The following is a 27,435-nucleotide window of genomic DNA, read 5'->3' as shown; positions in this document are numbered from 1 at the left end:
GTGGAGGGTAGGCCTTTGGGCTGAGTGAGTTCAGGCCATCTGGGGTACTCAGGCCTTGGGTAATTTTACCTTGTTAGCCTGCAAAGTTGGCACAGATTGGGATTAAAGTTTTGCCCGGAGTTTATTACGTGCCAGCAGTTGTTTCTGTTCCCTGCAGGCCTACTATGTCACTGTCCCAGGTTACCTGACGTAGCCTGCAGGTAGGCATTAGTACCTGTGTTCCCAGATAGGGAAGATGAGGCCCCGGGATGCTGTGTGGCTTATCTAGCTGGGCCCATTAAGCCCCCTTCCCCATCCGTAAGGGCAAATCCAGCCATGGAGTTCCTCCCCCTTCCCAAAGCTGCACATTGGAGCATGGTTTGGGCTTGACGGGAGCCCAGACTGGGAAGGGTGAGAGCCATGTAGTTGATACACGGTGGCCTGAGTAGAGAGTAGGGAGCCTCCCTGGCTCTCACACCGCCTGCCTGGATCTAGCTGCTCTTGTCTGGTTATTTCTTTCCTGGGCTCTGCAGACATGTGGTCCCCGAGAAAGGCATAGGACCTGGTGAGGGTGGGGGACAGAGGCTAGGCACTCTGCAGTTCAGTCTTCCTCGCAGACTTAGGAGAGAGACACTTGGGACCTCAGAAAGCTGCAGCCTCATGCTTCTTCATGAAGACATATTTGTTGCCGTCTTTCAGACAAGGAATCCAAGGCTCAGCAGGGAGGGCCAGGCCAGAGAACAGCCACTGGTTGGGATAGGAAATGGTCGCGGCGGCTGAGAATGAGGGCTTTGGTCCCAATGATGATCCTTGGGAGGCCAGGGGTGTGTGTGTCAGTTCCCAGATCTGATCTCTAGCCTTCGTCTTCCCACACCCAGCTTTATAGTCTCTTCTATGGGCTCTTCTGTGGACTGAGACTTATCTGGCCAGGCCCATCAAGACCCCATCCACAAGGGCAAATCCAGACATGGAGTGTTCTCGCTACTTGCAACTACATGCAGGAAGATTCCATCCCAGGCCCTGGGTTCAAACCAGGCAGGCAGAGCCATAGCTGTGTGAAGTCCTGGGGATTCTTGTCCCACCTCTGCACAATGGCTTGTTTCTTTCATGCATGCATGCATTCATTCATTCATTCACTCATTCATTCATTCATGATGGCACTTTGAGGCTTCAGAGATTTGCCTTGTTCTCTGATCCCTTTATTCGGTGTGCTGCCATACAGCACACCCCTTACAACCCTTCCTGTGTGGTCAGCTTCCTGTCCCTGGAACAGATGCCTGGTTTGTTCAGGTTCACAGTTTTGAGTGCCCTCCATGGTCGACTGGTCCTGTTGCTTTGGGGCCTATAGAGAGGCAGTGTATCATCATGCAGGAGTGTGGAATGCAGCAAAAAGTGCTACTTCATGGCCAGGAAACAGAGAGCAGAGATTGGTGTCCCACAGTCCCCTCAGAGAGCCTGCCCCAGTGGCCTGAAGACTTCCATTTGGCATGACCCTAACCTTCCCACCACCTCCCAGTAGCATCAGGTCAATTGTTCACACAGTCTCTGAAGAATATTTGAGATCCAAAAGTCTCACTGCCCATGTCTGCAAGGTGACTTCCAAGTCCCTCCTTCCTCCTCAGTGCCTCCTCTCTTTCCCTACAGTTAGCATTTCCCCTTTCTTCAGTCCTTTCTCTCCTGCCCTTGTAACTGTGAGGCTGGCCTTGAATGCATAACCCTCTGCCCCAGCCCGCTGAGCGCTAGGATACAGATATGCTCTCTCATGCCCGGCTGCTCCCTCCTTCCCTCCCTCTAGCCATCTTTCTTCTTTTTTTTCCTGTCTTCTTTTTCTCTCTCTCTGAGAGCAGAGCCATCGCCAGGGCTGGCCTCTACCTTACTATGTAGCCAAAGCTGTTATGTTACATAGTTACCTATGGCACTGTGCTGGTTTTGAACCCTTAATCCTTCAGCCTTCCCTTCTTAAATGCTGCCCTTGTTCTTGTGACCCTGGCTCAGCCTTTAAGTCTCTGTCTTGCAATGCAGACGGCCAGATCAGGCCAGGGTCTTTTTGACTCCCACTCTTACTTTGGCTCATCTGTTTCTCCTGCCCTGGATGTGGATACGTGATGCTGGGGTGGGCCCTGTTGGAAGTCTAGGGCAGTCCCTCTGAATGTAAGGGCTGTGCAGCAGATGCACTGTGAAAAGCCAACACATCCAGTTTGAGCCTTCCCCCGTACTCTAAAGCAGAAATGTACCCATTTTTCTAATAAAGGAAACCAAGGTATGGGGAACACTTAATTCTGAACACATGCATACACACACACACAAATACACACACGCATATATGCGGGTGGAAGCTGGGAACGCTATCTCTCTGGCCCAGGCTTATTACAGGAGGTAAAGCCCCAAACAGCCCTTCCACCCCATCTGCTTCCCTGACTATGTGCACAGTCATTAGCACCATAGGACAACAGCTCAGCTAACTGCAGGGCCTGGCAGGTGGTGGGCTGTGTGTGGGCAGCAGCTCGACAGCCTGGCCCCCCACCTGTACCCAGCTACCGTTCCCGTACTCATGGGCCCATTTTCTGAGGGCAGCGATCGGTAGACACTTTGCTGTTCGTCCTCATCCTGTGGTGCTGTTCCTAATTGCTCCTCCTCCAGGCCGTATTTTCTCCAGTATTGATGAGCCAGTGTCACCAGGATGCAGCCCGAAGTTGAGCTAAACTCAAGATGGATTGAGCCCGGGCCTCATCAATCTGTTCGTGCCACTCTGCTGGGGAAGGCATTGAGTGCCTACGCACATGGCTGCATAGCCTCAGGGCTCCCAGAGGGTCCATTGCAGGCCGCAGATCCACCTGGCTGGTGCTTTGTTCCCTGCCTTGGAACGTGCAAAAGTCATGGGGTGCCCAAGCTTTCCAGTGTGGGGCTCTTGGCCTGGCTTCCTATAGCCTACAGATGAGCGCACGCTGCCAGCCTCAGCCCTGAGACCTGGGTCACTCCAGTTCCTTCTGCTGTGTTGTAGTCACAAGGCCACCAAATCCTCCAAACCCCATGCCCCTTTTTTTCTCCAGGCTTTGTCCTTGGGGCATGTCTTGCTATTTGGGTCTGGGTAAACCATAGCTGCACTGGAAAATACACACACACACACACACACACACACACACACACACAGAGAGAGAGAGAGAGAGAGAGAGAGAGAGAGAGAGAGAGAGAGAGAAAGCGAGAGAGAGACAGAGACAGAGAGAGAGACAGACAGAGAGAGAGAGACAGAGAGAGACAGACAGACAGACAGAGACAGACAGAGTGGATCCCTGCCATTAGTAACCTCACCACCTCATTCCTCCTGTTGACCCTCCAGACAGCTGGAATCAATGAGATCCTAGGTCACAGAGATGTTACTGGGATGTAGATTTTGTGTCCCTAGAGCCCATTCATCTTCTCATTGAACCAGTCCTTCCTGGCTCACAGCCCCTCAACATGTGTTTGATGCATGAGTAGCATACGACTGCCACTGCCCTAAAACTCCTAATTCTCCTTCAGAGTCTGAATAGCTATATGCATGCCATCTTCCCTGGGAAGCCTTCCTGGCTGCCTGGAGCAGAATGGGAAGCTCTGCCTCCTGATTCAGTGGCTCTAGGGCACAGGGAGACAGGGCTGGGAGGGCTGGGATTAGGATCAAGGCAGGCTTAGCCACGCAACTTCAGAGCATGCCGATGCACTGAGTTTCCAGGTGTGTTTTACTCACCCCTTGCTTTATAGGTGAGGACTGCAAGGCTCAAAGAGGTGACAGAGCTTGACATTTAGTTCCTGAAAAGTTAACCTTAAGGTGAAAGTTAACTCTGGAGTTCCGTCCCAGGCCTGGAAGGCAGGGAAGTCATGGTGAACATTTCAAACTCTAGACCCAGAGCCACATTTCTTGGGATAAGGGGGAGCAGAAGGGCCCTGATAGCATCAGAGCTGTGTGAACAAAGGGGGGCTTATGCTGGTGTGCCTGCGTGTGTGGTGTGTGTGGTGTTCAAATGGGAGGGAAGGAGGCTGAGGCTCAGATGCCCAGGGAAAGTAGTTGTTCCTATAGAGGCTGGGGAGGTGGCCAGGCCTGAGTGGGGAGGGAGGCCAGGACAGGAGTGCCAACAGGGCTTGGCTGCTGAATGGAGCCTCCTGGCATGAGCTCTTGCTATAATGCTGACTTTTGGCAGCTTCCAGGCTCTTTGGTCCTTTGTTTCTGCCTGTCTGTTCCCTTAGCAGGTCCCCTCCAGGCTGATAGGGCAGGTTGGGGGCAGGAGGCTACAGGTATCTGTCCCTGTGGGCCATTGGCTTCATAGAGGTCCCACTTCATCTCCTCAGAAGAGTGAGCGTGCTTCAGTGCCCTCCCCAGCCCCAGCTACAGCTCCCTCTGGGCCTCCAGTGGCTTATCCACCATGGGCCTGGGCCAGCCTACTCAGCCATGCATTTTGTCAGCTCTCCACCCTCTGCAGGCAGCAGACATCTGGCCTGGGTGGTTCAATGCCCTTCTGCCTTCAGTAAGTGTCACTCCCAGGCCTTTGTGGACATACTTGGGCTGCTCCCACGGCTGTGGGCAGGACCAATCTGTTTGTTTTCATTAAGGCTCAGAGAGCTGGCTGGGATGAGGCAGTGCCAAGATTTGGACCAGGTCTGAGGAATTCCTCATCCGGCTTCCACAGGGAGACAGTGCTCTGTGCTTTCCTCACCTCCTCCCTGCTTCCCATCAGAGGGCTCAAACTCAGCGGAGTGTGGGGAGGCTCAGTGTGTGTGTGTGTGTGTGTGTGTGTGTGTGTGTGTGTATCTCTGTGTGAGAGTTGGGGAGTACGTGGGGTGTGTGTGTACTTGAGAGAGAGAGAATATGTGTGTGTGTGTGTGTGTGTGTGTGTGTGTGTATGTACTGGAGAGAGTATTTGTGGTGTATTTGTGTGGTGAGCATGTGTGTGAGTGTGTGTGTGTGTATATGTGTGACTGTGTATGTGTATGCACTTGAGAGAAAGAAAAATGTATATTTGTATGTGGTATGTGTGTGGTGAGCATGTGTATGAGTGTGTGTGTATGTATATGTGAGTGTGTGTATATGTGTACATATGAGTGTGTGTGTATTCATTGGTTTGTTTTTTCATTCATTTATTCATTCCTAAATGTTTTGTGCCTACACAAACTTTGGGTCATACAGCTCTGTAGAAGTTGAAATAGAGGCTCAGCAGGTCAAGCCAGACACTGAGTGTGGTTCTCTGGACTCTTGTATTGGAAGGAGAGAGCCGATTCTTCTAACTTGTCCTGTGACACGTGTGTCCACCCATACAAAAGAAATAACCATAATAAATCTTTTTTTTTTTTCTGGTTTTTCGAGACAGGGTTTCTCTGTATAGCCATGGCTGTTCTGGAACTCAATTTGTAGACCAGGCTGGCCTCGAACTCAGAAATCTGCCTGCCTCTGCCTCCCGAGATAAATCTTTTTTTTTTTTTTTTAAAGCTGAAGTCTAGGCTATGAGGTTTGATTTTTGAGTGTGTCCAGGGTATTCTGGGTCCTCCAGTAAACTAGCTAGGAGATGTCAGTGCTTGTCCCTGAGTGGTCAGAAGGATATAAAGTACATTACTAAGCCTGAACACAGTAGGCCTTACGCTGTGAGACGCTGCTCTCTCCATCCCCGCTCCTCACTGCCCTTCAGGAAACACCAGCACACTGACTATGGCTTCACTGTGCTCTGAGCTGTCTCACACTGCCTCCAGTTTCAGCAGCAGGGCCTGAAGGTCAGATGGGTTCCTGGCCAGACACTAGACACCTGAGTGGTCCCCCCCCCCCCATGGGCCTCCACCCCACCCCAACTACCAGACCAGGGCTCTACACATAATAGACACTTAATACATGTTTATGGAATTGAATTAACGATAAAACGAGATAATGGCCTGGAAGGAGCCTGAGTTGTTAGGAGGGAATGCACAGCATAAAAACCAGGCATATTTTTTTAAGCAGATTAATCTGGTCTTAACTCATTCTAATAGCTTGCGCCCCTATTGGCCAAGGCCATTATTATAATATACGGCCAGGGCCAGGGAGCTGGAAGATAGCTGGTGCCTCAAAGTTCACTTCCTGGAGGATGGCACTGCACAATGCTTCCCAGCTGACCTGACTGGGGCTCAAAGAGTCTGTGGGTCCAGCCTAGGGTCATCGATGGGCAAGGGAGAGCCATCAAAATCCACCTTGGAGGTCTCTGGCTTATCTATGAACAGCAGCTAATGTAAGAGCCTGCTCGGGAGGTCTAGATTTCTACAACGATGGCATTTTATGTGCCCAGCACTGGCAGGGCCAGAGCTGCTAGATTCTCATCCCTATGGGCTTCTACACCTGTGCTCCACCAGCTCCAGAGTCAGAAGTTGAGTCCAGTCTTCAGAATGCACAGACCCTAGACAGGGAGGCATGAGGCTGATACCAGTTCTCCACACTTTAGTCTAAATTCACATCCTAGTGAGGGCTGGGATCTGAGGCACCAGGAGATCAATCAGTGGGCTCCTGGAGGAGTGGTCCAGCTTCGGTGTGCGTAGATGCGGCAGATTCCTCACGTAGTGGCCGGGCAGTCATCCTCCTTGCAGGTCCTTGGTTCAGATCCTGCGTGTGGATGGAAGACTGGATATTGGGAATAGTCTTAGTTCTTTTTCTGTTACCATGATAAAATAATCTGGCAAAGGCTATTGGGGGGAGAAACGGTTTGTTCTGGCTCCCAGTTCAAGGTAGGAAGTCAAGATTGAAGAAGCTGGTCATATTCTGTCCATAATCAGGAGACAGGGAGGTGAATCCACACATGTGCGCAGTTGGGTTTCTCTGGTTTACCCAGTCCAGGCTCTCCTGACCAGGAAATGGTCCTGGCCACAGCTAAAATGGGGTTTTCCCCCCTATCCAATAATCAAGATAACCACCACAGACATGCCCAGAGGCTGCGCTTTCAGGCGATTCTAGATTTTATCAAGACAGTTCACACTACTCACCTCCGGAACTGTGGCTGGACTGGAGTAGGTGAGTCTCAGGTGGTGACCAGAGGCCATTCTTAACCTGACCACCCAGGGAAGGACGGTGGCTGGGATCCCTAGTTGTGTGTGACTGGCCCCAGATGTATGTCATAGCTGTGGCAGGGGCTGTGCGGTGTGACTGTCCTGCAGCTTAACAGGAGCTTTCCTGTGTTGTCACTAAGGCCCACCTTTGCCATTATATGACTCCAGTCGGTGCTCAGGCCTGGGTTCCTCATCTGAAACATCCAAACAAGTATACTGTCCTCTCTTTGAGGAGGACAGCAACAGTGACTAAGGTGTCCGGTGCAGCCTCGGGCACAAGGGAGGTTCCCTCCAACGGTGACATTTCCCTGCTCCCATCTGCTGATTTGATTTGATTTGATTCGGAGCTCAGCCAGAGGTGTGTCTCCCATAATCCACAGGGCACCGAAGGTCACCAAGGTGGCCTGTGAATCATTCGTTTTTATGGCTAATAGAAGGAGAAGGACATTTCCCTTCTGGAGGCTTCCCCTCTTCAGAGTTCCCGGGAGAAGCTGCCTGAGTGTGGGGGTCCCCTACTTGTCCCCCTTGTTGCTCCCCACCTGCCTCTTAGCAGGTGGACTATGCTCAGCTGCTGGCCCAGCCTGGCAGGGCGGCTGCAGCTTTAATCAGCCATCGTGCCGCTTTCCTTGGAGAGAGAAATTGCAGGTGGCAACTCGTAATTTCCCAGGCTTCTCCCTCTCATTAATTTCTCCCTGCAAAATGGAGGCTTTCTGCTGAGCCGGGAATTGGCAGCAGAGCGCGGCATCTCTGGCCCAGCCATGCTCTCTTGCTCACAGTGGGGGCGGGGCCAGCTCCTGTGCTCACACTGTTTGCCATGCCCCCCTGGCAGAGGCCAGAGGTTTATTCTGTGTTCAAATTGGCTTGCCGAGCCCCACCAGGTCTGGAAAATTGCTTGGTTCACCCTGTGCTCACTGCTCTCTCTCTCTCTCACTGATGGTGAGGGGAGGTGGCGACCTGCCAGAGTTAGCTGTGAACTGTGAAGGGGGCAGAAGTCTCTGAGTGCCCAGGATCCCCCACCACTTCTACTGTACCTCCATTTCTACTGGTGTGGGCTTGAGGAATGTCTGTGCCTCGCTCTTGAAGGGCTCTTCTCCTTCCAGAACTTAGGACCTGCAGGAGAGTGAGCAGCAGGGAGACAGATGGTGCCCTGATGGCCGGCTTGAGAGTAGAGAGAGCAGAGGTTGAGTGGCCTTGGAAGCCAGAGGCTAGGAGAATGGGTGGAAGGTGGGTGCAAAGAAGTTCTGGCCCTGGGACAGCCAGGGAACAGACACTCTGATGTCCTCTGTCCCTACATGTCAGATGAGCAGCTGCCTGGGTGTAAGACTGGGTGCTCACAGAGTGATCCAGGTATCCAGACGAAGAGTTTGATCTTCCCTGGTGACCAGGAGCTGTCTGGTCAGATGGGCCATGTAGAGACACCTGCGGATGGCCAGTGTGGTCGGTGGGAAGGGATACATGAAGATCCTGAGGGGTCCTGGGAGCTGAGGTTCCCAGGTGAGCCCCAGAGCCACTGTGGGAAGGAGCAGAGAGCTGGGAGGAGGGGGGAAGGCGTGGTCCTTATCTAGAGGAAGTAATCACTGCTCGTGTGAGTCAGGAAACTGGGGCAGCCGGTTTACTCATCCTCAGTGTAGCCTCGGGAGGGGTGCTCTGGAGAGGTGAGGTGAGGTGCGCTTTGCCTGGACTTTGTAAACTGCATGGGGGGGGGGTCCTGGGAGTATTCAGCTTAGGTCTTGCTGTCCCTACCCCATGGGTGATCAAGGAGAATGCTGCTGAGTGTCCAGAGTTCCCCACCACAGGCTGTGCGTTCTCCGGGAGGTCTCTGAGCCTCTCAGAATCTGGTTCCTAGTTTGAAAAGGGCCCAGGTTGTAGGGATAAACAGATCTCAGAGCACAGGCTGCTGCTGGACTCTCTGTTTGGAGGTGTGTACGCTATCAGCCCAAATCCGGAGCCTCTCAACATTGAGAAGGTCACTGTAGAACTGCATTCCTCAGTTTCCCCGCCTGTAAATAAGGTGCCAAGAACCCATGCGGAGGGCCTCACCCTGAGACATGTGCCGCTCTTCTAGGACCTGGATACCTCCCCACTTCTGCTAGCTCTTGGTGACCCCTAGTGCCATACCCCCTCTCCTTTAGGCACTGCCATGCTGGGCTTTACCTGCCTCTCCTCATGTCTGCCGTCTATTTATGGAGTTTCTAGGAGAGAATCTAGTGCAGCTTTGATCTTTTCAGAGGAATGGGCAGCTGAGGCTGGGAGGGATCTGGCTGTATATTTTCTCCCTTAATGGGGTATTAAGTAGACAGCCCAGATGGGGATCTCCTGGCGGTCGGGCAGGAGGGGGTGGGGCTCATGCTGCTTCAGATCAGCCTGAAATATGGCCGGATCACCGCCAAACCTCAAAGGATGCTACCTTTGGGCTGGCTGGGAACCAGCTTTGATGTTCTTGCTGTGAAGGGACCAGGCAGCTCTTCCTGGCACAGAAGGCTGCAACCTTGGCCCCAGCTGTAGTCGGCCAGATATCAGGGATAGAGAGGGCCTGCCATGTGGTTCCCCCACCACCACCTGCCCCCCCTTATGCCCTTCCTTTGCCTGTTTCTCATACCGCTCCTCTCTGTAGCCCTCCCCTTTCTTTCACCTCCCTTCCTCCTCTTCCTCTTCCTTTTAGCCAGCTCCGTTTCCAGGCAGTTACATGGCTTCTATTCAAGAACCATCTCTCATGTGTAAGGGTCTCCTGGGTGGGAAGGGCACAGACAGTTAGGACCAGCCCTGGTGCCAGCCAGACTTTCCTCTCATCCCCTGGTTAGCTGGCTATGGAAAGGTGATTAGAGTCGGGGCCAGACTGCCTGGAGGGGTCTCAAACCTAGCACTCGTGATCAGATGGGAGAATTCAGTCCTCTGGCCTGGAGAATTGGGATGTGGTTGTCTTCCTTGGCTGAGGGGTTAAATGACTGACTGCTGTCCTGGGATGCCTGCCCTGCACTGAGCCTTCATTTTGAGCTGGGGCTTAGCTTCACCGAGCTTCCATTTCCTCTCGGTACCACTGTGTAAGGACAGGGAGGATGGAGGCAGAGCCTGCATCTCAGGATTTGGCACGAGGTGGCACCCAGTGGGTGGCTGAGATAGTAACCCTGTCTTGCCTTAACCTCAGGTGTCTGGGCTGGAGGCTGGGTTTCAGCCAGCTCTTCTCAGCCTTAGATCAGTTGTGCCACGTGGGTGGGACACCCTCAGGTGGCTTCTGAGCTGCCGGGTGGGAAGGCACCAGATAGCCTGTGGCTTCAGTGAGGAGGGGGTCATGGAGAAACCTCCTGGAGCAGAGCCACAGCCTGTGCCAGCTTTTTTTTCTCCTTGCCATCTTCCTGGCCTCGGCTCCATTCAGAAGAGCCAGAATCCTGTCCACCCAGGCCTGAGAAGCAGAGGGCCCAGCGCTGGCCTCTGCCCTCGCCTGCTGGTGGTCTCTGTTCAGCCTCTTCTCCTGGCCTTGGTTTCTTCATCTATAAAGTGAGTGGGTTGTTAATGTCCTTCCTGCATGAGGAGCAGGAGCCCATGAGGGATAGGAGATCATTCAGAGGAGCCCTTTCATTGCCAACCCCAAATCCACACATGCTTCAGGGAAGAGCACAGGGTGGCAGATGTTCAAGGCTACATCCCTACCCTCAGCTGTCCCCGGCCAGGGCCAAGAGGACTTCGTAGAACAGCCTTCCTCTCCAGCCAGGCCCATTCCTCACCCCGCCTGCCCTCCCTCCCCCGACCCTCCATCCCTTGCCTAAGTCCTGTCTGGTGTCCATCATGTCTCTGTCCTGCCAGCCCCAGTCTCCTGATTGGGGAGATTGGGGGCTGCTAGCATCTGATAAGCCATCATTAGTCACTTCTGGGCTCTTGTACGGGGTGGGAGGGGGGGCGGGTGGCCCCTCAACTCTGTAAGCATGACTCTTTGGTTTGCTTCAGCTGGAGACTTTGGGGTCCTTGTGGGGTTCTCTCCTAGGGCCCACAGGTGCTTCAAAAAGGCAAGGGGACTTACCCTAAGTTTGAGGGCCAAGGATCTGGAATTTAGGCCTGCCATCTCCAAAATGTGTGGGTCCTAGAGCCCTGTGATGGCCTGTGAGGCCACCCTGCCAGGAGGTTTTATTCAAAGGACTAGACCTTGGTGGAAAGGATCAGCTTTGGGGATGGCTGCCAGTGTACTGGCTTCTGTTCGAGACAGAAAATCCCGGTGATGGTGAACTAAGGTGTGCAGTGTCCCTGCCTTCACCTGCCCCTCCCCCAAGGCCTTTCCCTTAGAATGCCCCCCTTTCCTTTGAGACAACATCTGGAAAGCTCTGCCTCCTTTGACACAGCTCATCCACCATTGCCTGCCTAGTTGCCACACCTAGGGAGACCCTGCTGTCCCTGCCTCATGTCCCTCTACAGAGAAGAGCCTCTTGTCTAGTTCTTTGGAGGTCTAGGTCTCCTGCCTGGTGCAATCGGGGCCCCTCCCAGCCTTCTCCCCACTGGCTTTGCCCCACCACTCAGTCTGGTACCATGGGAATACTAGGTAAATATTTGCTGAAGAATGACTTTAAGAAAGAACAGGTTTCCAGCCCTGTGTCTCGATTCCTCCCACAGTGAGGATCTGAGCTGATCTCGCTCTTGTTCCAACCCCTCCAAAGGCTCCCCAGTGCCCTGGAAATCAAACGTCCAACGTCTGAGTCAGATTTTCTTCCACTCTGCTATACCCTGACCCCTACCCCACATTGCCTGTTGAGTGCAGTTCCTGAGTCCTCCCTAGGGAACCTCTCCTACCAGCAAGCTGGGACAGCTCTCTCCTTCATGGAGGGCCCCCATCTCTGTCCCAGTCACCATGTAGCATTGCCCTGGCCAGGTTCTCCCTGCAGCTGAATGTTAGGGTGCCATTCCAGGCTGGAGTGTGAGGGAGGGAGTAAAGGCAGCCAGGATTTGGGGGGGGGGGGTCCCAGATGACATGTGAGAGGCTGGCTAGGAGGGGCAGCTATGAGGAGCTGGGGGCAGGACTGCCCAGAGCTGGGCATGGGACAGGGTAGCGGATTCCTAAGATCCATCTGTTGCCACCAGCCTCCATCACCTCCTATTCTCCTGCAGATCCTGGATCTATGGAACCTCAGATCTGGGACCCCCAAGTTCTAATCCTCTCCTCTTTGTGATAGTGAGCGAGCTCCTACCCCTCCTTATGATCCCACAAATGAAACAGCAGGTTGGAGCCTATCAGAAGCCCCATCCCAGCCCCATCCCTGAGCCTGGTGGGGACCTACTGTATTTGGCCCACATGGTGGATTTTAAAAAGAATCCTTTTTCTCCCCTCTTAAACTTGAGCCAATATTAAAAGGAGGAAGCTTTTTAAATGAAAGCCAGATTTCCAGCTTCTCTTAACCAGGCCAGGCTGGCCAGAATCTCCATTTACCAGAGGAGTTGGGTGGTCCTTGCTCTTGGCTCCCTACCCAGCCACTGAGCAGGGGCCCTTTGGGCTTCTGCTGCTTCAGGGGACAGGTTTCCAAACCTGTCTCCTCATCCCTTACTTAGAGATAAAACTCCATTCATCTCCTCCACTCCCCGTTCTAGACAATCTGCCTCGTTTTAAAATTCCTTCAGCAGCCCCAGGCCCAGCGGCTTCTCCCAGCTAAGGAACGCAAGGAACGAGGTTGCACGTGACTCTGCTCTGCGGCGGGCAAGGCTTTGATGTTGCAGTGATTGTAGACCGCCCCTCCCCCACGAGTCCCTCCCTCCCCGCCCCCCTTTCCCCACTCCTTTCTTCCACTGTTCTCTCCCCCATCTGCCCCCTCCACTTTTCCCTCCTACCCCTCTTCTTTCCCTCCTCCCTCACCCCTCCCTCCACTTCCTCCTCCTCTTTCCCACCTCCCTCTTCCCTCTACTTCCTCCTCCTCTCTTTCCCACCTCCCTCTCCCCTCCACTTCCTCCTCCTCCCCTGCTATTCTCTCCCGCTCCAGGTATCAGCTATTTCCCTGGCTTTGGCCCAGCTAGATCCTGATGGAGGGAGGGAACCCCAGCATTGGGGAGAAGTGCAGAGGTTGACCAATTGATGTCTGGGAGAAAAAATGGACTTGTGAGTTGGCTTGGCGTGGACTCCCAGGAAGAGTGGCATCTCTGCCCACTATCCCAGGACCACGGTGTTCCTGAATGACTCACTCCTCCCAGCTTCCAGTTACTTCTGTGAAGATTTGAGGTGAGGGCCTCCCCTCAGTTCAGGGCAGTCTCCCTATTGTCCCCGTGGGAAACAGAGGCCCTAGCGCATCTAAAGCTGACCTGAAGATTGGTAAGAGGAGTGTGGGGTGTGGATGGGGTGCAGATGCTGAGTTGATGGGGGGAAAGAGGCCGATAAAGATGAGGTTAGGGAGAGGCCAGTATATGTGCACTCTCAGAAGGACCACACCCCCGTCCTGCTCTCCTTCAGTGAGAGGTAAGGTTCTCAGTTTCTAGGAGTTCATAATGTCTGCCTGCCACCTCTCAGGTCCTCTCACAGCTTCTCTGGTAAATTCTTCCAGGCCCAGGGGGCAGGGTACATAGATTTAGCATCTGTCTGCTCGCTGCTGTTGTCATTTACTGTCTCCAGGGTAGGACACTGCTGCACTGTAGCCTTGTCTGTACTGGTATCATGCTGGGGCTTCCCTGCTCTCTCTCTCTCTCAGTCCTCCCTCAGCAGCTGCAGAGGTGCTCTCTGGATGCCCAGGATGTCGTCTAGTCCATGGGAGAAGGGCCATCCACTAACCTGGCCCCAAGATCTAGCATAGCCCTGCTTCATCTTCTATGGCTGAATCTGTCCTTCTGGAGGACAAGCTCTGGAAGGCGAGTGCAGAGATAAGCGATTAGGGCCAAGCTGGCACCTTACCAGCTGGCAAGACTGCTATGCACCTGGCCATTCATAAGGGAGAGGAGCATATTATCCCGCCAGCCCTCTCTAGCACCAGCACTACAGGATCAAAGAGGTGCCAAGACTCCTTAGCAGACCAGCCCTCTGCTTCGAGGGACTGGTCAGGGTGGACTTCAGTAGAGCCCAAGCCCCTCCAGACATAAGGTCACCAGAAGCACCTTTCTTCCTTGACCCTTCCGTGCCCGCTGAGTGACGCTGGCCTGCTCCTGCTTTCCCTGGGGTGCCTGCCTTCTTAGTGGCTATCTGATAGCCCACAGTGATCCAGTCTTAGGTGAAGACAGCCTCTCTCCAGAGGAACTCCTTCAGTCAGCACTGCCTGTCCTGTATCCCAGTTGCCCCTTTAGCCTCCCGGGTTAAGAACTTTGGGAGCCCAGTAGTGTGGTTCTGGGCCTTCCTGTGATGTTGGGACTCTGATGAGAGGAGTGGTAGGAACCATGGTTTGCGCCTCACCTGTGTGGCTGTGGGTGAGTCACTAGCGCTCCCTGCCTGGGCATGTAGAAATAGAGCCAGTGCAGCACCATAGCCTGAAAGTTTGATGGAATAGAGTTGGGAAGAGATGGTGGGAAGCCCCTAGCGCTTTTAATATATATATATATATATATATATATATATATATATATATATATATATATATATATATAAAATTTTGAATATTGATGTGTCTGTAAATGTCTGAGGATGGATTTGCGCATGTGAATGCAGTGCCCCAGGAGGCCAGAAGAGGGCGTTGGAGTCCCTGAGCTGTAGTCCCAGGCAATTACAAGCTGGGAATGCAGGTCTGGAAGAGCAATATGTGCCCTTAACCTCTGGGTCATCACTCCAGCCCTACTCTTGGTGCTTTGAACAGACATAAGCAGGCAGGCTGAGAGGTTATCTCTGCATCCTCTCGTGGCCAGTCTTGAACTCCACACTCAACAGATGCATGAGTTTCTGCCCTGTCCCAGGCATCTAGCCCTGCTTAAGCCAGGGGAGCATCAGGACTGATCCAGCCCCAAGCCCTTTCAGCATGCTGTGTGGCTGTAGGTGAGTTATTGCCCCTTTCTGAGCTCAGCCGCTGCGTCTGATAGCGCTAATATCTCCCTCCCGGGGGAGTCTGTGCAGGGACACCCAGTGCTGACTGAGTGCTTGCTCAGTGTCAGCTGTAGTTGTTGCTGTTTTTATTATTATTTGACTTGAAAATCTCCTGCTCCACATGCCGCTTCCACAACAGTCGTCGTTTGTACAAAGCTAAGCTGAATAAATGGGGACCCAGCAAGATTACGTCCCCTGCTCCCTGCTCAGGGCTGGCAATGACAGGGCCCCCTTGAATCTCTTGATGGGAGGAGGAGCTTGGCCCTATCCTGGTGGCCTGGCCAGGGCTCTGTTCAGGGGCAGGGGGTCTCAGTCCTGCCTGGCCTGCCTCCCGGCTGACAGCTCAGGCACTGTGAACTGGCGGCCAGCCAAGCTGCTTCCTTTCCCAGCTGGCTGCCATCCAGGGCCGGATGCCAAGGGGCCGGCTGGTGGGCAGCAGCTCCGTCGTCGTAGGGCTGTGATCCCAGCCAGAAGACTCCAGTTAGGGCTGGGTGTTGGGGGTTCCCACCACCCCCTTGAAGCCCCTGGGAGCTGAACGCCGCTGCACCGGCTCTCCGCACTGCCCCTACAGCAATACCTCTGCAGAACACGGAAAAGAGCAGATCTTTGAAAGATGCAGTAGAAAGAGCATGGCTTGGGCAAAGGGTCCATGGAGCCTCTGTGTTCACATCCAGAAAATGGGGCCAGTTTAAGCCTTATGGCTTGTCTCATGGGTGGCTCACAGGTAGGCTGTGGTAAGAGAGGAGTTTGGTATTATGCTAGGGTGAAGGAAGCTGAGAGCTTCACTTTGGACGTTATCTTTGTTTGCTCTTGTCTATAGTTGGGGGTGGGGTATGTTGTTGCCAGCTGGCACTCCCTCCCACTCTGGCCTACCCCCAACTTATCTCCTCATGACAGTAGGGCATTATTTGGTCTTTTGAATATCTGTGGTGGGTGATGTCTTAGGCTCTTCTTTAGGCTCTTCTTAGCCCCTTTGGACAGCCTTGGTCCCTCCTGTGTCCCAAGCACATCCCCCTGCCTGGAGCTATGGTTAGCACAGAGGACACTATTTTGACAGCCACCTTTGTGCACTCCTTCATCCCATATCACAGGTCTGTATTCTGTCTGTGGGCTGCCAGACTCTGTGAACCTGGACCGTGAAGGCTTGCTGATGACTGCTGGCTCAGTGCATTCTCAGTTCACTGGGGATGTGTCCACTGTGTGGTTGGCTACGAAGCTCAAAGACAAATCAGCATAGTCAGCCAGGAGCCTCACTGGGCCTCCCTCCCTGGCTGCTGTTGCCAGTAGGAATTCTAAATCCTGTGACTGCTGGGCCCAGCACCCTGGACAGCACCGGCCTGGCCCTGCCTTCTCCCCTAGTCAGAGGGAGGGCACTTTACCACTCCTCCGGTCCAGTCTCTGCCACGCCTATCACCCCATCAGCCTCGGCAGCCCCCCCTCCTGCTCCTGGAGTCTTTAGTCTTCGGCACAGTCTGGTAATTAAAAACCTTCAAGGGGGACTTTATTGAGTTAGCATTAGTTATTTTGTCAGGCTGGGAGAGCGAGAGAATTATCTGTCCTCCGGGAGAGGGGGCTGGGCGGAGGCCGTGGGCTGAGATTGGCAGGTGCCTGCTTTTGAGCACGCTGTGCTGGGGCTAGACAGTTACATGGTTGCACTGCACTGCGGGTGACAGGAGGGGCAGGAGGGGAGCAGGTAGCAGGGCCCTTCTCTACCCAGAGGCTTACCTTGCCACATGTGCCCACTGTTCAGGCCCTTCCTGCTCCTAGATTTAAAAAACAAAACCAATCAAACAAGCTCCCTTCAGAGCCAAGATGGCTTCCGACTCTGACTCTCGTGGGGATGGGGTAGGAGACTTTTTTTTCTCTTCGGGCTGGGAGGTATGGGCTAGACCTCTTGTTTCTACAGGCCAGGATTTCAGTCTAGGGTTGGTCAGAGAGCTGGTTTGAGGTGCCCCTGACCTCTTTGTCCACTTCTTTCCATAGCTGGCATATAACCTTTTACAACCAGGTAAGGTCCATGTGGGATATGTAGCTTTGATCTTGGGCCAGCCCCTCACCTATCTGCCTTCAGATTCTCACTTGTGAATATAGGGCAGCAATCTCTCCCTCTCCAAGGCTGTCAGGATCAATAAATGAAATCGAGTATGTGGTCTCTTGTTCAGGACAGGCCCAGTTTTCATTCCCCTGGAGAGGTACAGTTCCTGGGAAGGAACCAACATTTGTCCCTTCTGCAGGTTTTTCACTTTGTGACTAGTCACTCTGACTCCACATTTCAGATGAACTGAGGCTTGGAGCAGTAAAGTGTTTGTTGAGTCAGCCAGGAGTAAGTAGGAGGTTGGTTCAGATATGGGTCTTTCCTTTGACCCAGGGGCCAGAGGGACATAAACCATGGAATCTTCCGGGAAGACCACTAAGGAAGATTAAGAGCTGTCTGCCTGCTGCGGTCCTTGGGCCTGACCAGGAAGTTAATCGCTTGGAGATTGGGCCCCTCTTCTGTTTAGGCTATGTCCTGCCACTGCCTTGTTCTCCTGCTTTGCTCCATAGCTAGGCCTGGATCCCTGCCCCTCTCCCCTTGCTCTCCCTATAAGTCTCACACCCTACCATTCCTTTTGAGAAGTACCTGGCTAAGAGGATGTGAGATCTGGAGCCAAGACTGAAAGTGAAGGGATGAGTTAACCCTGTGTCTGTGACGTCCACAGTCACACAGAGTAGGGCTCTCGTGGCACTGGACCTGCCATGGCCAGAGATGCAGAAGGGATCGGCCTGGATGTAGGAGGCCCGAGAATCTCACGTGAGCCTTGTTTTCTCCCGTGTCTCCTGTGCGGTGCTTTGAAACTTGAATGCGTCTCTTGACCCTCTAGGTCCCTGTCTAAGCCTTCCTCCTTGGAAACATCGTGGGACTTGCTGTTCATTGCCTGTGGTCCTATTGCCCACTTGGTTACAGCTGACAGGCTGGGATGTCCCCTCCTAGAAGGCAGGGATGAGCACTAGTTGTGTCATTGGTCTCAAAGTGTCTGCTGGGAGCCAGCTAAGTCCCATCTCTGCTTCAGATTCCTGGAGTCCAAAGCAGGAAGACCCCAGGACAAGAGAAGGGAGAGAGGTCCTTATATGCATCTTTGGTTACCACCAGAGCCTTGGGTAGGGCTGGCACGAACGCACAGGTCTGGACCTGGAAGTCTGAACCTGGAAACCATATGATATTCCCTCCTGCTATCTGTGGCACCAGGATGGACTCCTTGGGAACTGGGGCCATTTACCTAGACCTTGTGAAGTTATGGCCGTTCGGCATGTGAGAGGGGCCTGTGCTTGAGTCTGTTTCTAAGCCTCAGCTTTCTTTTCTGAGAAATGGAGAAAAGGCTTTTGGCTTTCATGTGTTCATGAGACATATGTATGGTAGCATGTGAGAGGTGCCAGACAAAACTTAAGGGCCCTTAGGGTGGGGGGTCAACTGCTATCCTTCAGCTGGGCCTTTGCTGGACGTTGGGGAGGAGCCTCGGAGCTGGGGCTTGTCCTGCAGGTCAGCTTTTGTCCTAAACTCCAGTTCTGATCCGTACTGGGAAGGAACTGAGTTGAGCCCCCAGTCCCTCAAGCAGCCTCGCCGCTGGCTTCTTGTGAACTGGCCCACATTCCTGTGTTCTTACAGGCTCTGTCTCTGACTCCTAGTGCTGGGCCAGAGTTGCAATCAGGTTCAAGAGGCTCCTCCATCCAGTGGACCCAGGGCCCCACCTTCATTTGGCCTGGACCAGGCTGTGGGAAGCAGGGGCTGATTCAGATGACTTGGCTCTGTGGATGTCCCGAGTCTGCTGACACCTGCCCAGCCCTTCCCTGTATCCCATTCGGCTGCTTGCCACAGTGGATTCTCCAGGGGCTGCCCGTGGGCAGCCAGACCCTTTGCCTGACTGGACGGATCTTAAAGGTCACTTCATGGGGGGGAAGGAAATGGAGTCACAGAGCTTGCTGAAGAGGAGAGCCTGGATTCAAGTTCTGGTGGCCTGAAGGCTGATCTGATTGGGACACTTAGCTGTCTTGTGTGTTTCCTTGTTTGTAAATGGATATCCTGAAGTTACATCCCATGGTTGATTTGAGATTTAAACACCTGAAGATGTGGCTTTTCCTAGCAGTGCTCTGGGTGGGTAGAAGCCCTACCTAGTGTCCCCAGGACTGCTGGGATGCTGAGCCCCACTTTGGACCAGGAACTCTTTACAGACAGGCCAGTGTCTCAGATCTCAGAGAGGACATTCAGTGGTCAGTGCTTCCTTAAAACCAGTCATCGGGGACAGGAGAGTGTTTCTTTTCCTTAAGGACAGTTCAGGGGCTACAAGCCTTCTGCTCCAGTTCTCTCCAGTTCCCTCCAGTTCTCTCCTTCCTCAGCTTCTGACATTACCAGTTACACTGTAGTTTTGGAGTAAGCAAAGACCAGCAGTCAGCCATGGCTTCCATAGACCCAGCCTGCCCCCTCCAGGTCTAGGTTAGCCCCATAGCTGAGCACAGACTTCCATCGCCAGAGTCTCCACTGCCACCCACGCTTTTATATTTCAAGCAGATGAAAGATTTGTATTCCTTTTTGTATGTGTGCTTTTTTTTGTGGCCAGGATTAGCTGATCCCTGGATGCCCATTTGTCAAAGTATTGCTGTGTTGAGAGGACATCAGGGAACTATACTGTGTGCCTTCTTGGGGGCTCTAAGCTTCCTAAAGGTGCAGGTTCTGGGGCAGGAGGCCAGGGGTCAGTACTAAGGGGAGAAGCAGTATTGGGGGCAAACTATCCCACAGGCAGGAGCCATCAGTACTCTAATTTGATTCTAAACCTTGGGTAGGCTTTAGCCCATGGTTCTTGTTTGGCCAGAGTGGTTCCCATGGAGGGCTGGGGTCTGGCGCTACTTCCCCCAGGCTCCTGATCCCATGGCCAGGCCTGCTCCCCTACCAGCAGCCAGCAGTGCAGGGGGCGCATGCGTGCGGCGGGAGTGAGCCGGCTGTGGAGAATTAATATTCCTGGAACATCGCCCCGGCCGCCTGCACACGCCGAGGAGAATATTACGGCGATTAGCGGTGGGAGTTCGGCCTGCACGCAATATCTGGATGGAGAATTCGGTGTGATTAATCTGGCGCTAAGTAGCAGCCTCCGGGGTCCGCGGGGCTCTGGCATGTTTGGAATGAGAAAAGAGCTCTGGAGCGCAGAGATTCTTTGGGGGGCTTTTTAGGGGTCTGCCAGGGTAGCAGCTGTGCCCAGGGAAGGCTGCAGGCTCTTGATGGCCCCGGGTGAGCAGAACACCCCATGTTTGCGGCTCTTGGCAGACTGCCAGCCCGCAGAAGTGTGCCATTCAAATTTGCAGCCCACCGACATCCTAGCCTTTTTTCTTAATATTATGTTCCGGGTCACAAATCCTGGGTTGCAGCTTTCCTGCGTACTTCATGCCCCCCTTCCTGGCTTCTGTTACTTTATCTGTAAAATAGGGTGCATGCATTCTTTTAAGAACTGTTCCTTTCGCATTTCATGGAGGAGCAAACTGGCAGTGAGCATTTCTTCAGGAGTGGTGGTGTGCTACCCAGTGTTGGGGATCACCATGAATAGCACTACAGAAAACCTGATTGTAACAGCCATCCATTCTTCTGCTGGCAATGACAGAAATGTTGCAGGAACCTTGGGAGAGTGTACTGATTATTTTATAGATCATGATCTATGGCCTCATCTGTAAAATGGGTATAAAGTAATTATCTCCCAAGTCAGGACATTGATTCCTGTTTTATGAGCTTCATTCCCGACAGTTTTATAGTCTAATTTTGAGCAGGGTTAAAGCTGGAGGGGTGTGGGTCAAGAGAAAGTCAGCTAGCCTCAGTGAGTGTCTTCCCTGTCCCCAGTGCTCGATTTAGAGACAAGGAAAGTAGAGAAGCAATATCTGTCCAAAGCTAAGCTGAATCTTTGGTGTTGAGGGTCAGTCTTCAGAGCCAGCCAGACCTGTGTTGACCACCAACAAGACTTCCTTTCTCTGAGCCTCAGTTTTCTTGTTTGGAAAATGGAACAGTCCTGCCGGCCTTTTGGGATGGGACAGCACAGTGAGTCTGGAACAGAGTAAGTGTTCAGCTCTTAGAAAGAGAGGTCTGGGAGCCCCAGTGCATAAAGTTGGCCCACGTCCTCTTTGCTCAGGGAACTACTTGCCAGGAGCTCCTGTGGTGGCAGAACTCAGATGCTATGCTTGTTCATTCAATTGCTTCAAGCCCCTTGGACCGAACATTTCTAAATCCTTTTTGTTGTTGTTGTTACTGAGACTGGAGAACTCCACACAACTCATCATTCTGTCCAGAAAGTGGATACTGGATCAATTGTCTTCATTCTCCTTTTCCCATGCAAGCGATGTAATGGCCTTTGAAAGGGGCTTGGTTTGTGGTTTCCCAGCAGTAGAGTGGTCTGTGGTCTTGAGCAGCTCAATTTGAAGCCAGGCTTTTCAGGAGGACCAATTGTAGTGAGCTCTAAAGCATCTGTGTACAGCGCAGAGCTCTGTGGGCTTGGCTCTGCGTTCACTGTTGACATCTCAGTGTCTGGAGCAGCAGGAGCTCAAATAAGCAGTACTTGAATGATTGCATGCATGCATGCATGTGTGATCTGATGGATGGGTGCATGCGTGTGTGATGTGATGTGATGGAAGGGCATGCACATAACCAGATGGGATGGGTGGGAGCACACCTCTGATGGTTTGGACAGGTGCAAGCATGCATGTGTGCATATATGATAGGATGGATGGAATAGGTAGGTGCATACATGGGTGCGTGCATGCATAATGGTTTAGACTGGTACTTGCATGCATGATGGAACGAATAGGTGGGTACATGTGTGTAATGGGGTGGATAAGTATATGGACACCTGATATAGGATAGATGCATAAAGGATGGGGCAGTTGGGTAGTGCATGCATGCATAGTGCCTCAGACTGGTACATGCATGCGTTACGGGCTTGATGGGCAAACATGTGTGATGGGATAGAGACATATGTGGATGGATGTATGATGGGATAGCTAGGTGCATGAAGAGAGGATGGGTAGATGGGTGCACACATGCAGAATGGGTGTATGCATTACAGCAGGGGATGGATGCATGTTCTCAGGAGAAGCAGGAGGGTGAATTGGTTAAAAACACTAGCTCTGCAATCAGCTTGGAGTCAAATTCTGGCTCTGTTCTTTATTAACTGTGAGTTGGAGTAATGTAGTTCAGACCTCTGGGCCTCAAGTTGCTCATCTGTAAAACAGTTGGACAAGATGATTTTAGCGTCCCTCTCAAGGCAGTTCTTGTTTCTGTGATGTTGACCTTGATCATCAACAGGATGCCCAGGATGGAAACTTGGTGCTCTCCGAATCAGCCACTGTATTTCCCCAACAGAATGCAAAGCTCCAGAATGAATGTGGTTGGGTCTGGCCACCCAAGTGTGCCTGAGAGCTGTGATCTTAGCAATCAGCTTTGCCTTTGATCGGGTGGCCCCACCATGTCCATACATTTGCTCCCACCTCCTTTCCTGGACAGGGTGTCCTGACCCAGCTTGCACCCCCCTCCTCCCCTCCCCCCACTTTCCAGAAGCCTTTCCTTGTGTTCAGTCCATCTTTCTCCCTTCTAAGTCCCTTCTCTGTGCTTCTGCTTATGCTTGTGACCTCACGCATGCTGAGTGCTGGAGGAGTTATGAATTGTACTTCTCCACGCTTTGGAGACTACAGGGACTCTGCGTTTATTGCACATCTACTTAGTGCTAGCCATGTGTCTATAGACATTTTGTTTATATTTCTTATCAGAAATCAGAGTCTCAGGAAAGCAGAAGGCTACCCAGCTTCAGCAAAGGGAAAGCAAGGGGTGGTACAGTTCTGTGGGAGGCCAGTCTGTTCCTCTGGTGACCACGCCCTTTCCACTGCCCCGATGTAGACGTGCCTTCTTGGCCCTGATCAGATAGTCACTAAGGCAGCTAACCTTGATCTGGCTCCAGCTAAGCCTGCACCCTTCTGAGTATTTTGCATCCCTTATCTCATGCCATCTTGAAACCTTAAAAGGGAAGCTCTGGTCTTCCTCCCATTTTACAGGTGGAGCCTGTGTGGCAGAGAGAAATGAAGTAACACTTGCCTTAGATCTCACAGGAAGGAAGTAGAAAAGCCAAGGTTTAAAGCCAGACAGTCTAATGTAGGTGCCTGCCAAGTTGAATTAGAATTCTTCAATCCATGATTTCAGCTGTCCTTGCCTAGGTTCCTCAGTGTATCTTCTCCCCTTCCCTTCCCTTCCCTTCCCTCCCCTCCCCTCCCCTCCCCTCCCCTCCCCTCCCCTCCCCTCCCCTCCCCTCCCCTCCCCTCCCCTCCCCTCCCCTTTTCTTTTCTTTTCTTTTCTTTTCTTTTCTTTTCTTTTTTTGAGACAGGGTCTCACTACGTAGCCATGGCTGGTCTAGAACTCCGTACGTAGACCAGGCTGGCCTCAAACTCACAGAGATCTACCTACCTGCCTCTGCCTCTAGAGTGCTGGGATTAAAGTTGTGGGCCAGCGTGTGTTTCTTAAGTGTTCACTGTTTGCAGGCACTTTGACCGTACTCAGAGCACAAGACTGACCTGTGTCCTTGGCTAAAGGTAAAGTCCCATTGGGGTAGAACGGGTAGGTGAACAGTCCAGGAGGTCAGCCCTTACTGAGACCCTCCAGTGGACACTGCTCTTACAGTTCCTATCTTCACATAGGATGAAATGGACTCAGAGGAGCCAACCAGCTTGTCTGTTCTCACAGTGAGTTGGGGATGCTGAGATAGGAACACAAGCAGTCTGCCTCCAAGCCTCCGTCCCTGCTTCTAGCTGCCTTCCAGGGTACAGTGCAGGAAAACAGGGGGAAGCAGTGTCTGGGTAACAAAGGGCTGGCAGTGGAGAGAGTGGGTGTTCCAGGCAGAGAGAGCAGCAAATACAAAGGGCCAGAGGCAGAAAGGCCTAATCAATAACTGTGCACTAAGTGTCTGTGCTGACCCTTGCAAACACCTTTCCTGAGTGGCGGCTGGCTTATCTGGAAGTGTACTGAATAGAAAGCCTGCTGTGGACGCTACACCAAATCAGGTCTTAGAGACAGGCCGTGCATGCCCTTGCGTAGGGAAGGGTTGGTACAAAGAGCACAGTGGCCACACTGGTGAACACAGCAGGCACACTGGTTCCAGGATTCGAGAAATGTCAGGAGGAATGGAAATAGTTTTTAGATGTTAAGAAGAAGGTAATTGGGGCTTGGGACCTGACACTCAGTAGGCTGTCACCAAACATCATCAAAGAAGCTCAGATGCCTATGTGTGCCGAGAGTACCCAGCAGGCATCCCAGATGTCCTGTGGCACAGGGTATGGAGCTGTTCTGGAGTTGGTGGACCGGGCCTGCAGGGTTCTATTGGGGCTACTGCCAAAAAGGAGCAGAAGTAGACATTTGGACAGTGGAGGCCTCAGTAGGCTAAGGCTTGCCTAAGCGGGAGGTTCACGATGATGACATGATGTCCATGACGCTGTAAGCCAGAGACAGGACTGTGGTTCCCTGTACCAGGGGCTGGAGCCCCTGGGGGCCACTTTCTGGCCCTTAGTCTTCCTTTCTGAATGTGAAGAAGGGTACTTACTTCTCAGGCATTGTCATGGGGTTGAATAGAGGGACTGTGATTTACCTAGTAGTAGGTCTGTACATAGTAGGGGCTTAATTGCTCGGAGCTAGTCCACCTACTTGGACAGTAAGAGGCAGAGGTGCAGTTGGAGGACAACCTCCCTTCTGCTGCCATCCCTGACTGGGGAGCTTGGAACTGCTCTCTCCTGCTACTGACGCCCACTTTGTGTGAGTGTGTGTTGTCCTAGGTATGCCTGCCACCCCCCAATAGCCTGGGAAATCTCAAGATGCTAAAGGCTGCCCAGCTGGCTCTCCAGCCTCTGTGCTAGCCCTCTCTGCCTCCTTAGTGACTCCTGGCTCCCAAGTGTGGCTGTCTTCCTGCTGTGTAGTCTCAGGAAGGTTCTCCCCTCTCTGAGCTCACCAGGTACAATGGAATCCTCTTTGGCCTTTGTGAGCACTATCCAGGTGCAGATGCCAGTCACCAGTGCACAGTAGCCATACTGTGAGTAAGTAGGCATTCTTACCTTCAGCCCTTGATCTAAGCTTTGATTCCCCACCTGCGGTGGGCATTGGCTCTTTTTAAGCCATCCACTCTGGGGCCAATTATAAATAGACACATAATCGCCCCTATCTATAGAGATAAAACGTATTCTTTAGAGATGAGCCACACGCCCCTCCCCTTACCCCCCCCCCCCCCAACACTGGCACTAGCTCTCTGCAGTTAAGGGCGAAGGAGGGATCTGGTACTCCTCTCCCTCACCCATTCCTCCTCCCTGCTGCTCCTCCATCTCCACCCTGCAGAGGTGTGATCCGGCAGGGGCCGTGATGTCAGAGGCTCAGCTGATGTCACCGCCCCGGCCCTGTGACTTCACTTGCTTGCTTGGGCAGGAGGAGCTGTGAAGAGGCTGAGACTGAGAGGAGAAACTGCCCCCTTTCCTTTTTCTTCCCGGTTTCTCGCTTTCCCTTCCTCCCTGCCTCCGCGGGGGGTTGTTTTCCTGCCGGCCTGCATGCTGTGGGCTGTCAAGGGGTTTGGGGGCAAGTGCCAGGGGAGGATGCAGCTGCAAAGGTAACGGTGCGCGGGGCCTCTCCCACGGTCGCGAAAGTTTGCTCTGGCGTGTGAGGCGTGCCCGCTGGGCGCTGCGCCGCGCCTGCCCCAGGCTCCCCGGGGGCGTGCAGGGGCCACCGGGCCAGGGACAGTCCAGGCAGAGGCCTCCTGGGCGGCCTTCACTGCCTTGTCCCCATCAAAGGCCGCAGCTGCTCGAGTGGCGGCTGCAGCTTTGAAACTGCCATAAAGAGCGATGGAGGGAGGGGAGCGCGGGGGATGCTCAGAGCAGTGCCCAGGAGGGCGGCCGCGAGAGGAGGGGTGGTCGGGGCTGTTGGTCGAGTGCAGCCGCAGCAGCAGGGGCGTGAAGGGCAAGGCCCCGGGTCAGGATCTCAGGGGCCAGATCCTTGTTACTGTCTCTGTCCCCTCTGGTCCAGCCGCCCTCTGTGGCCGGGACCCCAGCAGTGAGGTGCAGAAAGCTTTAGGAGGGGGCAGGGGCTGACTCCCCCTATTATTTCCTGACATATTCTTCCACCTCCAGCAGGCCATTTGTCAGTGGTAATGCGGGACAAAGGAGGGGGCAGTGGGTGGTCTGCTGCGAGTTGGGCGACGGGCATAGATAGAGCACAGGCCGAGGAGAAACGCCAACAATTAGGAGGCAGATCCAGAGCTTCGCTCATTCAGTCTATCGAGGGAGCCGTCATTTTGTGTTAGCGTGTGTGTCTGAGGTGGGAGGAGGCAGAGAGGGGAGAATGACAGGAGAAGGATTATGACATTGTGTTGTCTCTGTTTGTGGTAAATGCAAATTTGGCACCAGTGGTTTCCTGGGAAAAGCAGAGGCAAGTGACCCAGGCCAAGGCCTTGGCCCAGACCCACCAAGGTGGGCGGCGGTTTTGGGATTTTATTTGTTCCTCCCTTTTTTTTTTGTCTGGTGTGTGCTTCTTCCATTTATTTTACAGTGAAGAGCTGGAGATAGACAGGCCGGCATGGCGGGAGGAGTCCCCTCTTCCCTAGTTTTTCCAGTCCCTCCTCATTCCATAGGAGGCTCAGGCACCTCCCCTGCCTCCAAGTCTTTGCCCCAGGTCATCTGTTTTGCTCTTTGGCCCCCTGCCCCAGGCCAGAGTCACACTTAGTTCCTCCCTTAGCCTAGGTGGCCTGAGATCTCTGAAGGCTGCTTCTGCCCACAGCTGCTTACTGCAAGTGACCAGAGACAGCCCCCCAACCAAGACTATGACGGGACTGTGAACCCTCCATGACCACCCCTGGCTTCAGTTGTGGCCTGACCTGTTAGCATATGTTGGCCAAATGTCCTGGGCCTTGCCTCTTTTGCTAGACCTTGTGGGCCGGAAGTGTGAGCCTTCTCTTGGGCAGGAGGCAGCCACAGGTCAAGGCTCTGGGCTGCCACAGAGTTCAGCAGGTACAGTGGACATAAGGGATCATTCTGCTTGAAGCCAGCTCTCAAGAGAATGCAGGGAATGGGTTTTACCAGGGCTAGGTTGTGCTCAGGTCCCACTGGGGCCCAAAAATTCTGGCCTGAGACTCGAAGCCAAGAGTCCTTTATAGTGGAGGTGAGGGAAAGATGGTCAGAAGTATGGCTTGTCACATTCTGGATCTCTTAGTGTGCTCACTTTCTGCACTGCTTCCTCTAGGGCTGGTCCCACTCCTGGGCCTGTTAAATCCTCTGGACTCAGTTTCTCTTCCAGGGCCTGGGTCCTGTTCCCTCTTAGAGTTCTGACCACACTGGTAGCCTAGCTCTGTTAGTCTTTTGGGCACAGAGTCTTGACCACAGGGACTTTTAGGGCAACCCATGTAAATTCCTGACACCCAACCCAAAGCTGGGCATGG

The 27,435-nt window shown here is 53.1% G+C and overlaps 1 protein-coding gene across 4 annotated transcripts in view; it reads left to right on the top strand.

Annotated features, from left to right (window-relative positions):
- Tcf20 (transcription factor 20) overlaps positions 1-27,435 on the top strand; it is a 179,657-nt gene that overhangs the window by 50,504 nt on the left and 101,718 nt on the right. For 2 of the 4 annotated variants that reach the window (NM_013836.3, NM_001114140.1), the window contains exon 1: positions 25,466-25,614. The exons of the other annotated variants lie outside the window; for them this stretch is intronic. The gene's annotated coding sequence lies outside the window, so the exon portion shown is untranslated. Of the gene's footprint in view, positions 1-25,465; positions 25,615-27,435 lie in introns of those variants that run through there. 4 annotated transcript variants of the gene reach the window in all.

The sequence above is a fragment of the Mus musculus genome, chromosome 15 (assembly GCF_000001635.26).
Source record: "Mus musculus strain C57BL/6J chromosome 15, GRCm38.p6 C57BL/6J".
NCBI lineage: Eukaryota > Metazoa > Chordata > Mammalia > Rodentia > Muridae > Mus > Mus musculus.
This window is presented reverse-complemented; position numbering and strand designations above follow the sequence as displayed.